Source organism: Brienomyrus brachyistius, chromosome 6 (assembly GCF_023856365.1).
Source record: "Brienomyrus brachyistius isolate T26 chromosome 6, BBRACH_0.4, whole genome shotgun sequence".
Lineage (NCBI taxonomy): Eukaryota > Metazoa > Chordata > Actinopteri > Osteoglossiformes > Mormyridae > Brienomyrus > Brienomyrus brachyistius.
The window spans coordinates 28331590-28348436 of NC_064538.1; the positions used below are offsets into that span (position 1 = coordinate 28331590).

Here is a 16847-nt window from a genome sequence, read left to right on the forward strand (position 1 = left end):
TATATATTTTTGATGGGTTAAGGCACATGTCTCAAATTAGAATTTTTGGCGCCTTTTCTCACACTTTTCGTTAGATATTTGAGAATTTGCCGACTATATGTCAACTCTATGGTAGCTTTTCATTTAAAAATATGGGAATGTTGTAAGCTGTATGTTTGAAGATAAAGAACTTTTGAAAGACAAGTTAAAATAGTATACAAAGTGCACGAAAACGCGTTTGACATTGGACGAATTCAGACAATCAGAAATTATGCTTCACATAGTTTGCCATGTTTTTATTTCACATAAATAACTCCCAATCACTCATACGCGCAAAGCTGCTCCTATTGCAAGCTGCTCCTATTGCAAACGAACGGAAACTTTTTCTGTTTAGTAACTATACTCCTTCTTACGACCCCTATAGGCCTACTTTTCAATAAATGAGACATCATCAGATAGTGATAGTTAGTGCTTCGAGTACAACTGTACAATAGGCTGAACAATAGACTTCAAAAACCGTTTAACCACTTGATTATTGATATTGTAAAACCGATAGTCAGCCAGCAAATGTATTTCACTGTAAATGTAGCTATGTACAGTAAAGTACTGTGGTCTAAAATGGCCCTCGGTAGGACAGTGGCAACATAAACTGGATCATAAAAACAAGCAAACAAAAGATATGCAGATGATAAATATCAGTAATTAACTTTATATAAACTGTATCAGAAAGGTGTGCTATGCAATAGGCTTAATATGTACTCACATTTGGGTGGTTTAAGTAGGTGGCTCTGCTCTTTGAAAACATCTTGACATTTCATTAACATTTGTGAGGGGCCCTTCATTCCTGATGTCTAAATTTCCTTGTGTAAATTCTACAGGCTAAGAACAGAAAGGCTGGTGCTTCAACACATTAAGCTTTACTATCCATCCATCCATTTTCCAAACCGCTTATCCTATTGGGTCGCGGGGGGTCCGGAGCCTATCCCGGAAACAATGGGCACGAGGCTGGGAACAACCCAGGATGGGGGGCCAGCCCATCGCAGGGCACACTCACACACCATTCACTCTCACATGCATTCCTACGGGCAATTTAGCAAGTCCAATTAGCCTCAGCATGTTTTTGGACTGTGGGGGGAAACCGGAGTACCCGGAGGAAACCCCACGACGACATGGGGAGAACATGCAAACTCCACACACATGTGACCCAGGCGGAGATTCGAACCCAGGTCCCAGAGGTGTGAGGCAACAGTGCTAACCACTGCACCACCATGCCGCCCCCTAAGCTTTACTACATTTGCTAAATTCATAAAATACAATTTAGTGTGCTTACAGGATGGGGCAACAAAATGGATCATTAAGGAACAAAGTGATTCCCTCTATCTCTGTGTGGAGTTTGTGTGGGTTATCTTGTACAAATACTAAGGCTTACCTGAATTATCCATCCATCCATCCATCCATTTCAGCATTTCCAAATTGCCGTTACCAGTGCCCTGGCATTCAGTGTGCATCCTGCCCCGTGTTTTATGCCATTTTCTTCTGAACGGTTATTTTTTTATGGGACACGGATGGATAGATAGATGGGTTGCTCAATATCAATTTAGTCAACACAACATTAAAAATGCCAGGCTTTGCGTATTTTAAAAAAATCGCTAAACATCATTTTTAGAAATGGAATTAATAGTGAGATATATGCTTATGCTCCACAAATGATCATATGTTGAACATGAAATGCAGTCTTACCAATGCTTTAGGCAGAAGAAGCAGGTACTTCCCTTGTTATTCAGTACCAGGAGTGTTCCTGGTACTCTGAGGAGAAAATATACTGATGAGTACTGGCCCACTTTAAGTCTAAGCATGAGTTACAAGTCATTATTATCATTTTCAAATAACAAAATATCATAGAATTAATCATTGGTTTTTACTTGTGTCACGATAGCCTGAACAGAGAGACCAGGATCCAGAATGCAAGCCGACAAGCGCTTTATTTGGATAAACCAAACTGAGGCACCAAAAGGGATAGGCGAGAAGCAAGGTCGAAAGACAAGCAGGGAGGTCGTAAGCTGGGGAGTCAGTCCTACGAGGAAGCACGAGACAGGAACACACGGGGGTACGGGAACGAGACGAGCCGGAGCAGGCAGGGTTGACGGGTCAGGTGCGGGGACGGGTCTGGAACGGGAAAGAGAGAGAGGTAAGGAGAGGACACGAGGCAAACAGGCAGGGTTAGGAATCATGGAGAGACAATCGACAAGAAAGTGCTCGGTAAGGCTTCTAGACATCAGCGCAATACTTTCGCAGTGGTCTGGTGACTTCTGGCTGGCTTTATCCCTAGACCCATTACGCGTAATGAGCCGCAGCCGGTGGTGTCCGCCTGCGTGGGCGTGACAACTTGCTTTGGGCTATAACCAGAATCTACTGTGTGTACTATAGGTGTTTGATTCAGTTTCCCATGCGCAAGTATATTTACCATCAGCAGAAGGCATCATTCAGCAGTACCAGCAAACACTTGTTACTTAAACCAATGATACACTGTATTTCTGGGTTCCTATGTCAGATTTTACTGGACTGGGCAAAATTAAAGTTGTCATGAGCACCAGTGAGCAGGACACTTTCAGCAGAGGTTCGGGTTGGGTACAGCCCGAATATTTTACACTGGAAAACCACCAGTTTGCTGTATGGGCCAGTTGGTGGCATTGGAAATGCACCGTTACAGTACAAGGAAGGGCCACAATTTATGTGTTTTGCCTGAGATTTGAACCCACAAATTTTGCATTGTTAGCAGAGTGCAGCAGCACTGTTAATGTTATACCAAATTGTACTTTAGTTTTATGTGCCCATGAAATACTAAATCAATCAAATTAGGTCAGAAAATGTGGCAATTTTATTTTTCAATATAGGCCGTCATACAATATAGGATGTGGGTGCAAACTCATTCACAAAAAATTGCACTGCTTCAAACAAACATTATATGCTGAAGATCTACACCTGAAATAAAGGACTGGCTCTGTGTGGCAGCAAAGAAAGGAAATAGCAGCTGTAGAAGAACACAGAAATTCTAAAAGTTCAAAAACTAGAAGTGGTGAAATTTTGAGACATATCACTCCAAAACTGAAGCAACGCCACATTGTGATAGCAAAAATATGGTAGTTTCAGACATTTTATTCTGTTATCACAGTAACGTGTTTGGCTAATCTTCTTCAAACTTTGTGGGTATATTATAATGTGTGAAGGTCTGGACGTGTTTAAATTTTGAGACGCTTTGCACCAAAAATGATTAGGGGCTTATCCTTGTGAACACAATCACTTTATTTGTTATTATTACTCTATTTGATCTTTGATCCCTGTTTAGTAAATTTTTTCCATAGCAGTGCAGTAGATTGTCGATGAAAGGTATCGCGGGGAACTCGGCGAAAATTATTGTGGGACGTTGTCATGTTTTTTGTTTTTTTTTGTAGAAATGGGAAATTGTAATAAGGTCGGCTCGTAATAATGGCCTCCACAGTCACCAGATCTCAATCCAATAGAGCACCTTTGGGATGTGGTGGAACGGGAGATTCGCATCATGGATGTGCAGCCGACAAATCTGCAGCAACTGCGTGATGATATCATGTCAATATGGACCAATATCTCTGAGGAATGTTTCCAGTACCCTGTTGAATCTATGCCACGAAGGATTAAGGCAGTTCTGAAGGCAAAAGGGGGTCCAACCCGGTACTAGCAAGGTGTACCTAATAAAGTGACCGGTGACTGTATATAGTATTGGAAAAGGGAAATTTTAAGGTCTTTTTGGATTGGATAATGTACAGGAAACATTTCCACGAATGCTATAACGGGGGCCAACCTTGCCATATTTTTCTTGAGCAATGAATGCGTCATTTAACTTGCTCATTATGAATTTGCTTTTGTTTTATATGCAAGTAAACACAAGTATATTATCTGAAGTGGAAGTGATAGTACTACCTATATATTCACACTGAGTTGACATAATGTAGATTTTATATAACTGATCTGCTGTCTTTATTAAATTGGATATTCACAGTTTAATTTTTGCCTGCATTTTGCAATTTTCATGCAGGTCTGTTAGAGGCTCTATCTGCCCTCGCCCAGAACATATTACGACACATGTGCCTTCCTTTACACGCTTCCCAGTTCTGTCTGCTGAATATATAAGTAGCTATTGTCTTCCACAAGCTGGAAATATATGCAGTTGCTCTGGAGTCAATATTTTTAACATACATATTGCTCCATGGCTGGCATTGTAGTGAATCTTGGCAAAGGTGTAAAATTCAATCTTAAGCTTTAATACTATGTGGGTCTCCAGGCTGTGATTATAAATGTTTAAAAATGGTGACTCATCCTCGACTGGCAAGTCAACTCCTGAGGTCTGGCAAGGTAACCTGCCAGAGGGCCAAAGGCATCTATCAACCCATATTAAGGCTGGAATCAACGAGTGTGAATCCACAGGCATGTAAATTGCAGTTTTGTTTAGGCCATGTATGACCAGCTACGTAAATGAGCAGGATCCAGAGGTGATCCTTTCACGTTTCATATTTATTTTATAGTTTGTAGGCCCTGTATCCAGGAAACAACATTCCGCAGTTAGCGATGGGGTCCAAGTCACATGACTCATCGTAGGGCAGGTTTATCCAAAGCTGTCAGAGATCACAGGGCCAGTACTGTGGAATGTGGAAGTTGTAAATGACGAATGTACATTTGGATTTCCTCAGCACAGCTGTTATTGTTCCAGTGTGTAATGTGACATATAACATAAAAATATTTTAAAGTTTAATATGGCTGTTGCTGCTTGTTTAGCGTACTTTTTGCAATATAGTCCCAGTAAGAGTATATGAACTGTAGTTTTACTAAAAGCATCGTCAGTATGCATTTTAGGCCATGTACGTTAATGTGTGAATTTTTTTTCTTCGCTATATTTACCATTTATTTATAACTTTCTTAAAAATGAATATAAAAATAAACACTTCTTACAATACTTGTAGATTAACAGGGTTGTGCAATTAAGGACTTTTGTAATAACTTCTTAACCAGTACAATACAGCTTCCAGGACCTGGCTTTGGGCTTGATGCTCACCGTTCATCCTAGTAGGAGATGAGACAAGGAGTCTAAATAATAAAATAAACGCCTGAGACAAATTGATTTTGAAACATGCCCCCCTGGTAAGCATCACTGCTGACTAGCTTGTGGTTGCTAAATTGGCACTCCCTCAGAAGTTGGCACTCCCTCAGAAGTTGGCACCGCCTCCGAAGATGGCACTCCCTCAGAAGATGGCGCCCCCTCAGAAGATGGCACTCCCTCAGAAGTTGGTGCCCCCTCAGAAGTTGGCGCCCCCTCAGAAGATGGTGCCCCCTCAGAAGATGGCGCTCCCTCAGAAAATGGCGCCCCCTCAGAAGATGGTGCCCCCTCAGAAGATGGCACTCCCTCAAAAGATGGCACTTCCTCAGAAGATGGCGTTCCCTCAGAAGATGGCACTCCCTCAGAAGTTGGCGCCCCCTCAGAAGATGGCGCTCCCTCAGAAAATGGCGCCCCCTCAGAAGATGGCGCTCCCTCAGAAAATGGCGCCCCCTCAGAAGATGGTGCTCCCTCAAAAGATGGCACTTCCTCAGAAGATGGCGCTCCCTCAGAAAATGGCGCCCCCTCAGAAGATGGTGCCCCCTCAGAAGATGGCACTCCCTCAAAAGATGGCACTTCCTCAGAAGATGGCGTTCCCTCAGAAGATGGCACTCCCTCAGAAGTTGGCGCCCCCTCAGAAGATGGCGCTCCCTCAGAAAATGGCGCCCCCTCAGAAGACGGCGCTCCCTCAGAAAATGGCGCCCCCTCAGAAGATGGCGCTCCCTCAGAAAATGGCGCCCCCTCAGAAGATGGTGCTCCCTCAAAAGATGGCACTTCCTCAGAAGATGGCGTTCCCTCAGAAGATGGCACTCCCTCAGAAGATGGTGCCTCCTCAGAAGATGGTGCCCCCTCAGAAAATGGCGCTCCCTCAGAAGATGGTGCCCCCTCAGAAGATGGCGCTCCCTCAGAAGATGGCGCTACCTCAGAAAATGGCACTCCCTCAGAAGATGGCGCTCCCTCAGAAGATGGTGCCCCCTCAGAAGATGGCGCTCCCTCAGAAGATGAAGTCCCCTCAGAAGTTGGTGCCCCCTTAGAAGACGGTGCTCCCTCAGAAGTCGGCGCCCTTCAGAAAATGGTGCCCTAGGCGGCTGCATATGTTGTCTGGTGCATTGATTACCACTGACATCACACCTCCAGGTTTGCTGCGTATCTGATCATTTCTTTGGCCAGCAGCTTTTACTGTCTGCCACCTTGAGGCTTCACAATGGCCCAGCTGGCAGTGACAAATGTAACATTAACTGTTCAACTGTAAAAAGACCAACAGAGGGAGGTTGGGATTTCAGACCAATAAAAGGACATGGAGAGCTACAGATAGGTTCCACAAACGTTAGCATCTTTTAATAATATTTTAATATCTTTACCTAGTTGCACACTCTTTGCTACCTAATCAGGTGTTTATTTTTATCTTGTCTTATGTTCATGTCTGTATTTTACTGTCTTGTGTCTTATGTCTTATGTTTATATGTCTTTCATATTTATATTCCGTTTATAACTTTTTTGCACTATGGCGAATGAGGAAAAATATTTAATCTCAGTGTATAACCCTTATATCATACAGCTAAGATAACAATAAAGTTAATTTGAGTTTCATCTTTTTTATAACACATCAAATTAACATTTTCCTTAAAACTAACTCAGTATAATTTAATGCATGAGAAATATGAACATAATATCTAATATTTTACTGTATACCAAAAATGATGTAGCATAGTATGTCATGCCATATTGCACGCTTTCCACCCTTTAAATATTGTTGCAGGTCAGTTAGGGGAATATGCACATGGATGCACACACACAGTCAAGCATATGGCTATTATAGCAATGCACAGTGCCAGGATTTTCATGGTAACCATACACAAATCAACCATAAAAAATCAAAAAAAGAATTGTGGTAATAGAATCGCACTACACTATCAATATTATTGAAATTAATTACATTGTTACATCATGATGCAACACTCTGGTGCATATTTCTTACATAACAAGTTGTTATATTGTTTGTTTTAAGGAAAGCACTGAGACAGAGTCATGTTTATTCCTGCTTGGGTGTGAGGTGGAGCTTTATATGGAGGGTCAGGTTTTCCTGTGGGCCTGTATCTACCAATAAGTGAAAGTATCCATTATTTTGATAGTTCCCAGAACATTTCCTGATCATCCAAGCATGAGGATTGGTTTTAGCCCCATTCTCTTGAGTCCAGAACTCAGGACACCATAACATCTGCTGTCTCAATGCCTCAGGGAGAGAGGACTGCATTCCTTTCCTTTCTCAGAGAGCTCCTGTAGTCCACACATAGCACTTTCTGCAAGACTCCAACAGGGATGAGAAGGACCTTCATTGTTAACAACGTTCTGCTTAGGTTGTGTAAATAATATCTTGACAAAACACATTTGTATCTGTAATGTCAGTGAAAATCAGCCCAGGAGCTTACAGAATATAATGGGAAAGAGGAAGGAGAGAGAGATCCATGATTGAGGCTGTCATAGGAGGGAAGAAAACTGTGTGATCACTATGAAACTTTCCAGCTGGGGTTGCGTTCCTCTGGAAGGAGATGGAAGCATCCCTGGCTATTCAAGCCGTGTCACAACACTGCCTGTGACCTGCAGCCTAGTCCTGATACTTATGCGAGACCAGCATGCGGACTGCAGTGACTAATCCAAAAAAGAGCTCACCAGCAGACAGTGTGGGCAGAAGGGAGCACGTTCAAACCTGCCCCAATTCTCCAGCCATGCGGCATGGACGGAGGCATGTGAAAGCATACAGCTCCATTCTTTATTCATTTTTTTCTGACGTTCCATACATGTTAAAATCATTTTCACTGGGTAGACTTTGGCCATAGTTACATTTGTCAGACAACAGTGCCGCAGTGTAAGTATATTTTCCTGTCATTTGAAAAAACACATACATTGATGCAAAGTGTGATTCCAAGATCATATATATATAAAATTTTCCTCACCTTTAACTTCCCCCGTATAACGTATATGTGTATATATATATATATATATATATATATATATATATATATATATATATATATATATATATATATATATATATATATATATATAATCTTATACGGGGGAAGTTAAAGGTGAGGAAATAAATGTTAAAACTGGAATATGAAAAATAACACTTTTATCTTACTGCCTAATTATCCACATGGGGGTCCAGATCATAATAAGGAGACGTTTTTTAACAACTTTACAGAACATTTCTAGTTTTTTCACATAAACTTCATGTTCACTTAATATTTAATTATTTTATTTTTTGTAAATTTTAAAAGAGCGAAATTCATGCACCGTGATGTCAGTGATACTGAGGTGCTGAGAGACACAAAGGGCTGAGCAGATGCACCCTGGTTGGTGGCCAAAATGAAACGAGTGACCGGAACACAAATACAACATAAGACCAAAAAGCACCTGAAAACATAAGGTCTCTCAGATTTTATTATTATATAATATAGAAATATATAGAAATATAGTTTAAAAAGGCCCTGCGATGGGCTGGCCCCCCATCCTGGGTTGTTCCCTGCCTCGTGCCCATTGCTTCTTGGATAGGCTCCGGACCCCCCACGACCCAGTAGGATAAGCGGTTTGGAAAATGGATGGATGGATGGATAGTTTAAAAAGACTAGAAAAATCATCGAAGACCAATAAAATTATAACGTATTGAACTAGTGACAGAACCACTGCATTGCTTTTAAGGCATTGATGTTTGTTGCTTGTATGGTGCCATGAATGAAGGACGGAGCTCTTTCTTGGCAGCTCATTATCTGGTTTTGCGATGACTTTTCAGTGTGGTATTAATTAGCACAGCCTGCCATTTGCCAGTGTACTGAAAAACTGAGGTTACCTGGTGTAACACAGAGGACAAAAATGAGGCACCATGGCTCTGCAAGTCCAAACAACTCCAAGAGCATGTGGCACGGCCAGAGGATACCGGTGGGGACCGGCAGCGACATGTTTGCCTGCAACCCAGTGCAGGGCTTCAGTGAGGAAACGCCCACACAGCCGACCAGCAGGAATGTAAACTTATGAGGCCTCTCGTGTACCAGAAGCTCTCAGCCACCAGCTTGAATTTCTGACACCTCACACTGAAGACATATGCGCACATACACACAACACTGAAATGTGACTCATATCTAAAACACACCTGATAGCATGAATGCACAACCACCCCCAAAAAGTCCATACACTGAAACACACTGAGCCACAGACACAATAATAACTCACAACCTCAAATGTCTGCATTTACATACACATACTTATATGCATCCAGGATCCCTGACATCCTAAAGAAAACATATGTTTCCTGTAATCTTTTTTACAAAAAAATCCACTGGCAAATGATGACCACACAATCAGGACACATGTCTAATTTTGCCATACAACCTGGTCTTGCCTAAGTACGTGTGGTGGAACTCTGCTCTACTCAGCAAAGTAAGATCACACTGGACAGGCGAGGATAGGCAGGTTCCTGCGTGGAACCTGGGAGCACACAGAGTACCTGTCGGTGTACCTCTGGCATTCTGATATGGAGCAGACCTGCAATTACAGTAAAGCCATGTGATTTTCTCTACAGAATCCTTTTTCAGGCCCAGTGACCAACCTACGCCTGAGCCTCTGTGAACACCAGCCATTGTTTCCTTTACCGCTGCCAACGATATTTTAAAAAATTCATAGTCCATGGGTTCAAGGAGCACAGGCCAATGTGTATCCTGCAGAACCCAGCATATGCTGTATGTAAGTGACATATTTAAGTCGGCTAAAAGACCGAGATGAAAAAGCACAGTGTTGCAATGTTGAAATTTAGACCAATGTTGCTCAGCTGTTTTTTATTCTATTTGAACTATTCTAAACAATTTGTTAACCAGGGTTGGGTGGGGGGAGGGCTCCTTTTTAGCTATGGACCCCCTCCCCCAGTTCGAAAAATTTGCTGCTCAGGCACCTGCCTCTTGAGAAGTCTCCACACAGCCCTGCAGATGCTATAGTTAACATACTATTGTTTAACAAAATAATCCATTTAAAAGTTTGCCTAATGATGGGAGATCATCATAGAGTGTATGTGTTTGCACTGACATCTTGTGGCTGACGCAGCCATTGAACATTAACGTCTGTCAGAATTTTGAAAATGTTTGTAAGATTACATAAAAGTTTTTCAGTATTTAGAACAGGATACATACAAATGTCAAGCATCAAACGTTTTTATCATAATTCTATAATAAGTTACACAATACAAACCTGCTCTCAGACTCTTTTTTAGCCAGCAATTCGCAATGTTCATGTTAGGGGGCACTGTAGCCTTTTGAAGATTAAATTTTTGCCATCTTCTTGTTGCTATGAGCCTTGGGAAGAATATTCCATTTAAATCATTCACAAAGACCATCACTATAAATAGCAGAGATGTTGACAGTCCCAGTTTTAGTTACAGGGAGAAATAAACTTAAAAACACATATATGCAATGGTTCTTTTTTGTGCTTAGAAACTGTATTTGCAGCCTGGTCCTACACGGTGTAATGGTGAGTGGCTGATGACAGCTGGTTATAGACCAGTGTTGTGCTTTCACTGAGGCTAAATTGGATGTGAAGGAAACAGTCTTGGTGTATATATTTACAGAATGCCCTGTCTCTCTCCATACCTCAAGTTTGCTTAGTTCTAGACAGTAGATTCCATGACTAAGCTAGGTAAGATAATAAGTTACAGAGAACATTATGCACTCAGTGCTGGTCTAAAGTTGCTACAGAAACCTTGAATGGCTCTAGATTATTTATGCATTGTATTGGATAAAGTATGAACTGAACAAAGGAGTATGAAAAAACAGCTTCATAATTAATGCAAATTTAAAAATAAAACATCCCAAGACAAATTATCTATAAACATCACAGACAAAAAAAAAACATTACTGTTCAATAGAAACATGGAATACAAACTTGTGATAGAAGGATATCTTTCAAATGAAGTTACAGATGAAAAATACAGCTACAGATGATATTAAACCTTTATATTTTTATATATTTGGGGGAAAATGGCTATATTTCAGTAAGTATATGTGGTACTGTTTGTTCAGGGAAATTGTTAAATGAGATCAATCCAGAGTTGTATACGTTAAGGTAACCTTCAAAGGTAAGAATGGATCTGGAGAAGTCAATTACTGACAGTCCTCCTGAGCATTTCTGGTGGTGGACCAAGAAAAGATCAAGAGGATGACCTTGTTACTCAAATCCTGGTCACTAAAATCTGTAGCAGATGATCACCTAAACACTTCTGTACAGCAGACCCTGATTGATAAAGACACTAGCATTCGTTCATAGAAAATCAGTGCCATTTCTCAATTACTCTATGAAAGACTAACTGATAGTCTGATATTTTTTGCATGAGTCAGTTGTTTGACTTACAGCAATGGTGTCAATAATTTAACCAAGGAAATTGCTGCATCATAAAAAATGGTAAACCAGTTTGGCAATTGTCGTCTTCAGTTGTGGAAACGTTTGGTTCATTTTCATTATCAGGAGATCAAATTATGTTGATTAGGATAATTGTGCAGCACTGCTCTGGAAATAATATTAATACAGCATTTTCTTGATTTACAGTTTTTCTTACAAAGTATGCATGATTCTATTATATACCAAAAACCTGCAGCACTCTCACATATCTTGCTGCATTGTTATGTAGAAGGAACTGAAATTAATTTGAGGATACCCTTAACCAGAAAATATTGATTGTGCAATTATTTTATCTGAGCATTTACTTTGTACATGCATAGATGGTTACAGAAACTTGATAGCTACTCCTGTCTAATGCAAGTCTTTGATTTCCATTGATGCATTCCAGATAAGTTTTATCCAATTGTGAATTCAAATTCAAAGTTAAACCCAAATTCTCATTGGATTAGTTGATCCCTAAAATGTTTTGATGATTTTTTTCAATAAATGGAAAAATATTTAAAAAAATTACTTGTTCTATTGTCATATGAATCCTATTGATATATTAGTTACTGTGACTTTTGAGATGATTGGAATATAACTGACATTTCTTGCTGTTCTTTATCCTCACTTGATTTTCCCCTTACTTGTTGAATTGCCAGATTCATTGTCATGAAATGAGACGTTCGTCTCCATCACTGAGATCGATGCAATACACACCTTGATGCATTGCCAACGACCCGATACATTAAAGACAGATGATCTAATGAATCTTAACATGACAATCAGTTAAAAAAACTCATTCAGGATGATATGGATCTTCTGCTGGTGGTATGTGATAGTCACTATCATATTAATTCTTTAGATTGTTGCTTTTGAATACTCTTCTTCATCAAATCCCTCCTTTTCTAGTATGACGATCACGGATAAATATATGTAATGGTGTGCCTAGCTCTATATGTACGTCACATCTTACTTGGAGATTTCAAATTTCACAGAGAACATAGGAACAGGCACTTACATCATATGCAAATGCTATTGTACCTGTGGGGACTGAGAATGAAGCCTAGAATGCAGACACCAAGTACTAGAACAATGAATGTCTTGTTCCTGTACTGCTAGAGTACACCGTCAGCCACTTCCTTTGTGGGTGGATGTCTCATCCAGCATGTGTGACCACAGCCTTTAAGGCATCAAGATAATGGTGACCTAGACTTTTGTGGTTTCGACCAGCGACACTGTAAGACCTAAGGACTACAATATGGCATTATACATTCATCAAAGGGAAAACAGACTTTTTTCCTTAACTGGACCAGCCATGGCCCAACACAGTTAATAACTATAGGAGATCATGCAAAGGAACATAACTCTATCTTCTGGGAAATCCTTGTTACTGTCCACCAGTATCACGACACAGTCAGATGTCATCATACCAGCATTGCCACACTGTGACTTAACAATGCTCAAAAATAGCACATCCTGCTGACACTCCAGTAGAGAGATTCCATTTTTTTCCCGTAAACTTCTTTGTCCGCTGAGAAGCAGCACCAAAAAAAAAAAAAAAACTGGCAAAAAAAAAATTAGGTTGTTAATATCTGCCAGAAGTGTTACATTTTCTCAAAGCTCCCTGAAAGGCTCTGTGCATCAATCTAGAAAAGTTTGTGAATTGCTTCATAACTACGGGAAAAGATGGAGAGCGATGTGCCATTTCCACCAGCCTGAGCACCTGTCATAAAACAAAAAACAATTCTTACCATGTTTGGGGGTGTGGGGAAACTCTGCTGATGAAAGAAACAGGTTTCAGACAAAAGATTAAGTCCAAGGGATGGCAGAAGATAAAAATGGCTGACAGGGAGGCTGCAAACTGCAAACAAATAGGACAACATGAAGCATTTTAATTAACATACTTTCCCATTTGCTTCCAGAGTGGGACCATATCCTTCTGCAATATTAAGAAAAGTAGAAAATTGCTCATCAAAGAGATACTGATTAAAACACACATTCTTATTTTACTAAAACCATCAGTAAAATCTAGTGGTAACGAAATACAGCAAAAGCCACTGGGGTTTTGTCAGAGATGTGAACCCTAGTGTTTTTTTTGTTTACTTACAAGTGGAAAGACAGCAATGGAGTTCTCCCTAAAGATTTTCACATAAACTTACTGTGTGACAGTAGGCAGAGTGACCGTCAAATTCATTTCAGGAAGTGAGTGCTGCATTCGTATCCATGAGAGCAACCGTACATTCAGGAAGAGACTGTCGCAACCAGGTCTGCTAACGCAGTGCTACTGCACATGGCAAGAACTCATGAAGACCTTTCAGTAAGCTTTAAATCAACACACAGCAAGCCAGTGAATATATCATCCACCCATCCATCTCCTAACTGCGTATGGCAGTGTTTCCCAATCCGGTCCTCGAGGACCCGCAGATAGTCCACGTTTTTGCTGAAGAATGTTTACTGTCTGGCAGTGAGCTGGGAGGGAGCAAAAATGTGAACCATCTTTCCTCCGGCACCGCATGGCGTAGGTGACCTGCAGGGGGCGGTATCAGGGTGAGCAGAGAGTGATTGAGGTTCCCAATGATTTTAGCCTCTGCAGTGCCTTGCAGTTGAGGCTTCTGATCCAGAGTCTGAGAAACGACATACCATGTGAGAGCATAACGTGAGAGTGAAGCCATTTATCCAGCACTGAGGGGCCGCCAACGCCAGTGCTCCTGGAGCAGTTGGGGTTAAGGATCTTGCCCCAGTGCCCAGTGGTCATATGATAACTCTGCCAGCCATAGGTTTTGAACTGGAGACCTTCCGATCTTGGGCACGGTCTTGGGGGAGGACTGGAGCCTATTTGAAGCAGCACAGGAGATGAGACTGGTATACGAATACATACAGTACAACAAAAATAAGTAGAAATGGTTCAGTTCTTCAACAGCAGCTAGTGTGTTGTATTAATATTCAGTATAGTTCTGTGTATTAGCTTTTAGCATTATTTACAGTACTATGCAAAAGTCCTAGGCAGCCAAAGAAATTATGTTGAATTGATATTCATAGTGGTGTAAAACTATGCTATTATGCCTGTCAGAGTGTGTTAGCTTAGCCATTTCAAGACATCTGCTAAAATTATTTCCAGCAGTAATACAGTCTAGCCATGTATTTTTTTATTCAACCACTAGCATACATAGTACTAATCAATATCTCATCGTTTTTTTTTAACTAATTAAGTAAATTAATTAAGTGGCAAAATTTAATAAACACATGGAATGGCTGGGGTGCCCCTGAGGAGAAGTTTGGGAACTGAAGCGGTGTTCATCTAGCCGTCCAGCTTGATTTGAGTAACCTTTTAGAGGACAGAAGAAATTCTTACTTGTGTTTATTGTGTTACTGTGCATTTTCATATGTCCTAATGTTAAATTGTGTTTTTTTGTTCTGAGCAATTGCGCACTTACTCCCCAGATAAATAGCTGTAAACATTCCCTTTGACTGCTGAAGACTTTTGCACAGTACTGTATAATTTCTACAACAGCACACCCTAGTTTGAGAAAATGTCTTCTTGTGCATTTGTCTGTCCTGTACAGCACACAGCCAATTCAATTTCCCCTCAATCAGGAAATGCTAATTTCAGATTCCAGATTCTAGCTTTCACACTGCTTCTCTTTCCTTCTGTTTTTTTTTCTGTTGACAGAAGTCTGGCCAAAATGGCATTCGCTCACACACGAATAACACATGAAAGCATCACTTGCCTTGCATCATATCAACCAGCACCCCTATTTTCCATACTGATCTCCAGTGTAGCTCTCTGAGTCTGGGCATTTACTGCTGCTCAGTAAATGTCATCCTGTTAGAGAAGCTCTCAGCACCTTATGGTAGGACTGGCCTTTTGTCCCAGGCAGCTGAGCCATGGCTGGACAGGACATTCCAAAAGATTCTCTTGAAAAAAAGAGAAGATCCAGCAGTGGACAACTGTCTATCTTATTTCATTGTGGGATAATGTCTGCTATCAATGCCAGTTTGAAGCGATATACAACCATAGTGTGTAGGAAGACATGTATAAGGAATTGTCCCAAAACTAATAAAGATGTCTTTAACGACTATGCCAAGTGCCATGAATGGATTGAATATCTAATCTGAAAATATAAAGAAGGAACAATCCGGTGACAATTTGGACAGCACTACTATAACCAGTGTTCATAGATATGCAGAACAAAATTTGACACAAATACAAATGTTTAATACCAATTTAAAACTTTATTAATAATTTAGGAAAAAAAAACAAGAGGCAAGCAAACAGACAAGTAAACATGATTTAGAGAATCTTTGCTGTTATTGCAGGAAAAGGTGGCTCTACCAAATGCTAATGTGTAGGGGTTTAATACTTATGCAAAGAAGAAGGAAGATAAGTGTTGACATGACCTGCACAATCACCTGACCTTAATCTCATTGAGTAGATTTGGCATTAAATGGATAGAAAGGTGAAGGATACACAACCATATAGTGCAGGTCATTTGTAGGCACATTTCCGACAGCGTGGGAGTGAAGGTTTAGAAAAATACACTGAGTCTTTAATTAGTAGGATGCCTAGAGTTTGTTCAGCTGTAATCACTGTAAAAGCTGACTATTTTGAAGCCTGCTGTTTTTACAGATGGAGTTTGTCATTTGTTCTTCCTTAATTAGCTGCCATTCTGTACTTTTCTTCTCTTTTGTATGTGACACTCATAGTGGTTAAACTACATTATAACCTAATAACTCCAAATATTCACAAACTTTTGACCTGCAGAATACTACAGCTAAACTTCCTTCTTTAACCATAATTTATGCTAATATTCTTTCCTCTTCACTTTTGACATATTTCAAAGTCTAAGCCTTCCTCGTAATAACTTTGAGCCTATGTTTTATTATTCTTGAAAGGATTTGCCAAAACGTAGTTTCCTAATCAACCTTAAAGTTACACGTAATTACTGACCCAGATTTTGACAACCATCGCATGTTCTTCTGTGGCCAGCAGATGGCAGTACTGCGCCAGAAGGGATGTCAGCGAACGGAGGCAAGCTGCAGGGAGCGCCACACGGAATACAAATGCGAGCTCCTTCTGAATATTGTCTGTGCCCGCCTTTGCAGCGCTGTATATCATCTTCCTCATTGGGGAGATGCTGTTTCTTACCTGCGGCTGCTAATGCCATCATCGGCTGTTAATTGTAAGTCATTGTCCACCCGAAATTCAATTTCACCTTCTAGGGTACCAGATGTTTCCCTCACTGGCTTCTTTGCCACAGGGGAACGCTGCAACCAAGGGGGCAACTAATTTAACGCCCTATCATAAGCATCCCTGACATAT

The 16847-nt window shown here is 40.6% G+C and overlaps 1 protein-coding gene across 1 annotated transcript in view; it reads right to left on the reverse strand.

Moving 5' to 3' along the window:
* zgc:56699 (uncharacterized protein LOC405758 homolog) overlaps nt 1-16847 on the reverse strand; it is a 236272-nt gene that overhangs the window by 49200 nt on the left and 170225 nt on the right. The window lies entirely within an intron of this gene.